This window comes from Macadamia integrifolia, chromosome 4, assembly GCF_013358625.1.
Source record: "Macadamia integrifolia cultivar HAES 741 chromosome 4, SCU_Mint_v3, whole genome shotgun sequence".
Taxonomy (NCBI): Eukaryota; Viridiplantae; Streptophyta; class Magnoliopsida; order Proteales; family Proteaceae; genus Macadamia; species Macadamia integrifolia.
In genome coordinates, this window is record NC_056560.1 from 18,461,629 (window position 1) to 18,468,339 (window position 6,711).

The following is a 6,711-nucleotide window of genomic DNA, read 5'->3' on the forward strand; positions in this document are numbered from 1 at the left end:
TGGGTGTGGGGTAAATGTAGGTTGCTCATCTTTTTTATGTTCACCCTTCTGAACTTTATGCCACAGTCGTCTTAACAACAATAGGTTGACAGGACCAATTCTAAGAGTGCTCACTGCCCTCTCCAACCTCAAAGTCTTGTAAGTGAAGGTGGGGGAAAGGAAATTATCATTTTTTCCCTTCATTTTCATCCATATCTTGTAACCTAATTTGCTTGCAATTATTTTGATCTCTGTAGCAGTGATGTTTCTAACATATTCCACTTGATGAACTGTTTGGGAGTTTTCCTATAGAAAGTTAATTATATTTGATTTACTGTTCTCCCTACTAAAATTATCAGGAGTTCTTATCAATCTATGGCTCTATGCAGTCTTTCATGATTACAGCCTCTAGGACCTAGATGATTTTTCTTTTGAATTCTGTGATACTGGATTTGTGTAGGTTTATATTTCCTTTTCTCTGGAATTTTTTGTTTTGGACCTTTTGGTGGTTCTATCTTAAGTTTTTGTTTACCCATGTTTCAATGAACCACAAGTCCCCTGCAGTGATGTGGATGGATTAGGGTTGAAATTTTCTTGGTTTTTTCAAGCTAGGGCAACAGTCTTGGACGATCTGAGGGACAAACAAGGAATTAATCATCAGATTAATTTTTCCTCAAGTGTATGATAGGTTACACTTCATGCATTTTATTATTTTTTATATAGATTTGAGTAGGCAGGGATGGATATGGGGGTTGTAATGGTAATTGTGAGCTCAAACAATAACATAAACTCAATACCAGCACCAACCACAACTAAAACAAGTGAAAATATGGGGAAAAAAAAAAAACCTGATTGAGAAATACAATCTGGAAAAAATGAAAACGTGGATCAACTGAATTAAAATATCACTTTACTTCAAGTGTGTTCTTTTTGCAGCTTAATAGATCCTAAGATCAAGCTATAGCTGCTACATAATATGTATGTGAGTCTTTCGCTCAAATAGATAGTGCACTTGGGAAATATTGTGTCTCCATAGCTCTCAAGAGATGGCAATTCAAATCCATCAAGGTTCATTGAATTTTTTTATATTTTATTTTAAAATTTTTATGGATAAGTTGAATGTTAGATCAAACACCAAGAAACACGAATAATAAAGAGACAATAGATTCGTACAACACAGAGATTTAATGAGGTTCACACACTAGGGTGGTGTGCTACGTCCTCGGGCGAAGAAGAAGATGATTCACTATGCAAAAGAGAAATTACACCCTAACAGCGATGAGGAAAAACTCGCCCTGAAACCCTAGCTGCATGAAAACCCTGGAATACAATGATTTTCTCAATAAGCAACAGTACATTATATATACTCCAAAATCACGGGTCGACCCATTGGGTCACAGTCGATCCGGTCGAACCATACCGCGGGGGCGTAGCCCCTGCACCCCCATACGAGATCAGTGATGGGCCCAAGCCCTCTGCTTTCATCACAGATCTCAAAAAATTTCTCATTCGGATCGCCACCAAAATATGTTGGATCGGGTCAATCTTAAAAACGGGTCAAGAATTCGAGACAAACTTAACATTGAATGATAATTAACATCATATAACTGAAAAGATAACGAAGATTATCAATATTTTAAGAACCACTAATGAGAAATTTAATGGCAAGATGAAAGAATTTATTACATTTTTTACACTTGTCACGTGGCCAGCATAGCTGGTGTGACAGCACTTTTATAATGTAAAGAAAAACTCCTTTTTATATCCCTAATGAATCCTATGATCTTGAAATTCGGTTTCGCGGAAGCGCTAGAAATGATTCTATTAAAAAGCCTTCCAAACACAATTCTATTTCCGTCATCAAAACCGTGTAGGGGGTGGATTCATTACACTGATATTTATAAAAATAGAGATAAAATCTCTTAAATTGACTCCACTATTGACTCTTATCCTTCCTAAGCTAACTTAAACACTTAACTTAAAAGGAATCTTTTGGATTAAATTGAGTTTACTTAAAAGCACATGGGATGCACACAATCTTATCCATGTACTTAATCCCGTGTTACCCTTAAATCCCAACTTTTGGGTTTATAAAACAAGCGTGAGTGAAGAAATTACCATGTTCATGACCCATTGCCCCTCGTTTTGCTTGTGATTTCGATCTGTATTCAATTCATATAATTGTGATCCTGTTTCTCTGAAAGTAAAGTATAACATTATAATGTCATATCTTCCGATACCCCATATCCAAACTATTAGTATTATAAAAATCACACCCATGCCACATATCCAATCTATTAATATTCTATTTGGTTGTAATTTATTTTGGCACTGTTTGATAACGTTTATGTTGTTTCTACTTCAAGAAACGGCAGAAATAGAAATTTTCGTTTCTAGAAACAGAAGTGGAATTGAAGGTGTTTGATAATGTCGTTTCTGTAAACATTTCCTGCAGGCAATAGTGTTTGATTTTGCAAAGAGGAAAAGAAAAAAAAAAAAAAAAAAAGATAGCAGAAAAATACACAACATTCTGATACATATCTCTGATTTCACTCATTGGCAGCAGAGAGCAACATTATATCCTAATCAACCATAATACAGTAATGTATTATGTACAGCTTTAACATAATAAGAGAAATTAGACAAAATGGCATGCATCGCATGATACAGAGATAGAGAAACAGCGGTGGGATGATAGATGCATTCCAGATTTTACAAATTCCAGAATTTAAAATAATAGATGCATCTAGAGATTCGAATGACATACAAGCAAGGGAAAAAATTTTCATTAACATGGAAAGAAAACATGAAACCCCCATTCTGGGGATGTTCTGCAGAACAGTACATCTCATGGTAAGAAGAACTTTTTTTTTTTTTTTTAAACCGAATCCGTACCTAAGTAAGCGATGATACGAAAAATCCTCTTGATTTCTCCCTTTTAGCCGATCCACACACTATTGCTGCTATCGAATTAAAGAATAAAGCTCGATGGAGGTAAATAATAGCATGAACTTTCTTGGATGTTGCATCAAAACACAGAGTTGAAGCAGATCGTAGACATTTCGAACAAAAATTTTCTCGGGTTTCAGAAAAATGGGGGAGACCTCAGATCCTACCTTGCAGAGGAGAGAACAACTTGTGGATGGAGGAGCCGAACCTTCAACTAAACAACCTGAGTTTCAGTGATCGATTATGAAGAATGATCTGGGGTAGAAGTCATCTGATTTTGCGACTTTTGTATACTCTTCAAGGGTGAGGTAAAAACCCACTCTTTCACGCATATAGGTCAGTGATCAGTGGGAACAACAAATCTCTGCAAGAAGGGCGAATCTCCCATAGGGTTCACAGGATGTAGCTCAGTGATCACGAGGCTGAGGAAGGGCGAATCTTGCTAGAGGTAGCAGACGAATCTAGCAGAGGAGTTTCAACAGGTGAGAAGAAAATGAGCCCTTGAGGAAGGGCTCATTTTTTATCGAGGAGAGGTGCCTTTTTGGCTCAATAACAAGTTATCGAGAAACAACGAAATGAGTTCAGATGGAGTTTAGGTAGACAAGGAAAAGGTACGGGCCATAGTGGAGTGGCCTACACCAATGTCTTTTACAGAAGTTCAAAGCTTCCATAGACTAGCTACTTTCTACAGGCACTTCATCAAGAACTTTAGCAGCCAACTAGCTCCAATGTCGATTGTCTAGAGCAAAATCGGTCTTGAGTTATCTAGAGAGTTCTTTCGTTTATACAGTTTTTATACGACTTGCACTCGGATGATGTGTGGAAGTTCGGTGTTCTATCCCAAGATGGGACGTTTAACTGAAATTGTGTCATTTGGTGTAGTCTACTTCAGTAAAAATGCAAGTTATCTCTAACTGCATTTCCCTGTCCTGCTATTCTCCCAAGTGATTCAAGCCCATGCGGTTGAAAATCTTTTTTTTTTTCAATCGTGGTGGGACAGGTTACCATGGGCATCGATCTACTTAGTGTGTTTTCCCCAATGATTACAACGTTATTGGGGCAACACAGGTTTTAGTATTCGTACGGAATCATTCTCGATTTGGGTTGAAGATACTGTCGAAACCATTCATTCGTTCTATTTACTTGCCTCTTGTTGGGTTTAGGGATATGGTGGACCCTTAGACCAGACCCATTATTAGTCCATCCCAAATATTGCTGCTCAACCGAAATGGTGACACAACTAAAGGAGGCGACAGGTCCAAAGTGTGGCTTTCACCAATCGGGATTCCAATCTTCTATGTTTAAGGCTGGCCATGATAATCCTTCTAGCACTCTATTGAATCGCATTTCCTCCTTAGTGACTCCCTGCATGAATGAGAATCTCTGTGGAATTCCCACTGAGAATGAGATTTGAGAAGCTATCTCAAAGCTTGACCCTGACAGTGCCCCTGGACTTGATGGTTTCAATGTCCATTTCTTTATCTCTTGCTGGTCTATTTATTATCAAATTTGATGTGATAGAGGTTATCCAAGAATTTTTTCAAGGGAGTAGTTCTTCCTCAAGCCTATACTTCTACCACTCTTGTGCTTATTCCCAAATAACGCTTTCTCTTTCTTAGCGATCCGCCCTGTGGAGAACTTTGGTTGCACGGCTTTCTCTTATAGCGGTTAGAGTATCACTTTCATATGGCGAGAGTCATTGGTTCAAATCCAATAGTAGGTAAAACCGGTCGAAACCCTTGCTTTTCCCAGCCTGACAGCAAACACAGACTGGCAGCAAGGTGTTGTAAGCCTGAATGACCAAAGCATTGGTTGCTTCCACTTGTGGCCCTCTTCGACCGACAGATAAGGAACCCCCCCTCTTATTCTCTTCATGTATGTGGGATGCCTGTCCCGTCCCCAATAGATGAACAAGAACAAGCTGAAGAAAGGCGAGAGAGAGAGAGAGAGAGAGAGAGAGAGAGTTGATACTCAACTCACCTCCCCTCTTCCACAATTAGGTGAAGACCTGGAGGGCCGGAAACCCCAATGGAAAACCTTTCACCGCTCCACACGATTCTTTCGCGAAGCGCTCTCTCAGACGTTTCCACTCCTGCCCCCGCAAGCAAAGAAGTTTCAAGATACTAGGCGACCAAGTGAACAACCCCGAGCAAATCTTCTAGTGAAACCGGGGTGGGTGAACCCTCATGAGAGAAAGCAAAAAGATGCATCCATTTCTAGGCAAATTCAATGTCTTGTGGATGCTCTCTATGAGGTAGTTAGACACACGCCCTTTGGGGATCTGTTGGGTCTTTATAATGACTCAATCAAAGGGCACAAACAAATGAAGAGAGAGCCTGCTGTTTTTTTGAGGTTGGGTTTTGAGAGTAGGATACACATGTCGAAGAAATCCATTGTCTAGAGAGAGTGGAGTGATCTCAGTTTTCTATTTAGAAAGCACACCATCTTCTTGCTGGGCTGGAAGATCCTTAAACAAAGGAATATGTCAAGGGCTACTAAGCAACTAGCAAGGAATGGGCTATCTAACTCACTCGTTTCGTCGTTCCTGTTTCTTGAACCAGAAATAGATAGAAATAGCTATTTTTGTTTATGAAATTAAGTGAAACGGAACAAGTTTGTCAAAAAGTTTTTGTTCATTTTCTATCGTTTCTTGAAACAGAAATGGCAGAAACGCGTCTCTTGAAACGTTAGCAAACGGGCCCTTTATTCGGTTGGAACTGATGATTCTTAAACTATAACTGAAATCAAATAGAATTTGGGCCGGATATGTTCAATTCAATTTGGCTCAACTTATTCGGTCTGATTCAGTTTCTTAAATTTTGGTTATTGTTCCGGCACCCTAGATTTAGGACTAGGAGTGTCAAACGAACAAGATGGGCTGGCCTCGGTTGGACCTAGTTGGGTTCGGCCCAAATTCTAGGGCTACACCGTGAACGTCTGTTTAGCAAAACGGGATTAACTAGGGCGGACATGGTACATTTATAATCAAGTTGGTCAGTCGGTCTTGGACTATAATGAAGTTATTATAAACGGGCCTTAATTGGGCCTTAGCCGCACTACAAACCTATCTATCCCTATATGGGCATTAAACGAGCTCTAAATGGGCCTTCCCGACGTCAATGCAATAGTCAAAGTACTCAAGTTGACAAGCTTATTCCACTAAAAGTATAGTTTTGCCTCGAGCATATTTTGTAAACCCACCACTAATTCACCACCATAATTAATATTTAATTATTAAAGACGTTTGTTTATCAATCTCTTGTTCATTTTGAAAATTAGATCAAAATTACTTGGACTTTTGCTTTACTCTTTAATTTCATTTGTGACAAAAAGAAGATTTCAAATAGTATTAAGGGAGTCGGGTTATGTCGGTCTTAAAGGAATTGGTTCAGGTCGGACTTATAAATGTGTCGAACACTCGTCAAACTAGGTGGTTGCACCATGTACTATCTATTTATAAACATGTCGGGTTCAAGTATTACATGTTTATTAATTGATTCAGTCCAGGTCGAGCCATAAACGTGTTGGGCTCGATCAGGCTACTGGTGTGGCCTGGAATTTACACGATCCGACACCCTATTTTTCTCTCTTTCTCTCTCTAAATTATAATAGTAAATCATTAAATATTAACAAAATCCATTTTGTTTATATAATCCTTATGATAATTAGAGTTGTTTTTTGGTAAACATTATAGAGTTCGGGTTGGATTTGGCTTGGCTGTGTACCCAAATAATAATTAAAAAATAGTTGTTCTTCCGGTCGGAACGGTGACAGCGAGGAATG

At 38.8% G+C, this 6,711-nt stretch overlaps 1 long non-coding RNA gene across 1 annotated transcript in view; it reads right to left on the bottom strand.

Moving 5' to 3' along the window:
* Nucleotides 1–3,652, bottom strand: part of LOC122075414 — a 10,036-nt gene extending 6,384 nt beyond the window's left edge. Inside the window, exon 1 of the long non-coding RNA XR_006139250.1 lies at nucleotides 2,875–3,652. This is a non-coding gene — a long non-coding RNA (uncharacterized LOC122075414). The remainder of the gene's footprint in view (nucleotides 1–2,874) is intronic.
* Between the last annotated feature and the right edge of the window lie 3,059 nt (nucleotides 3,653–6,711).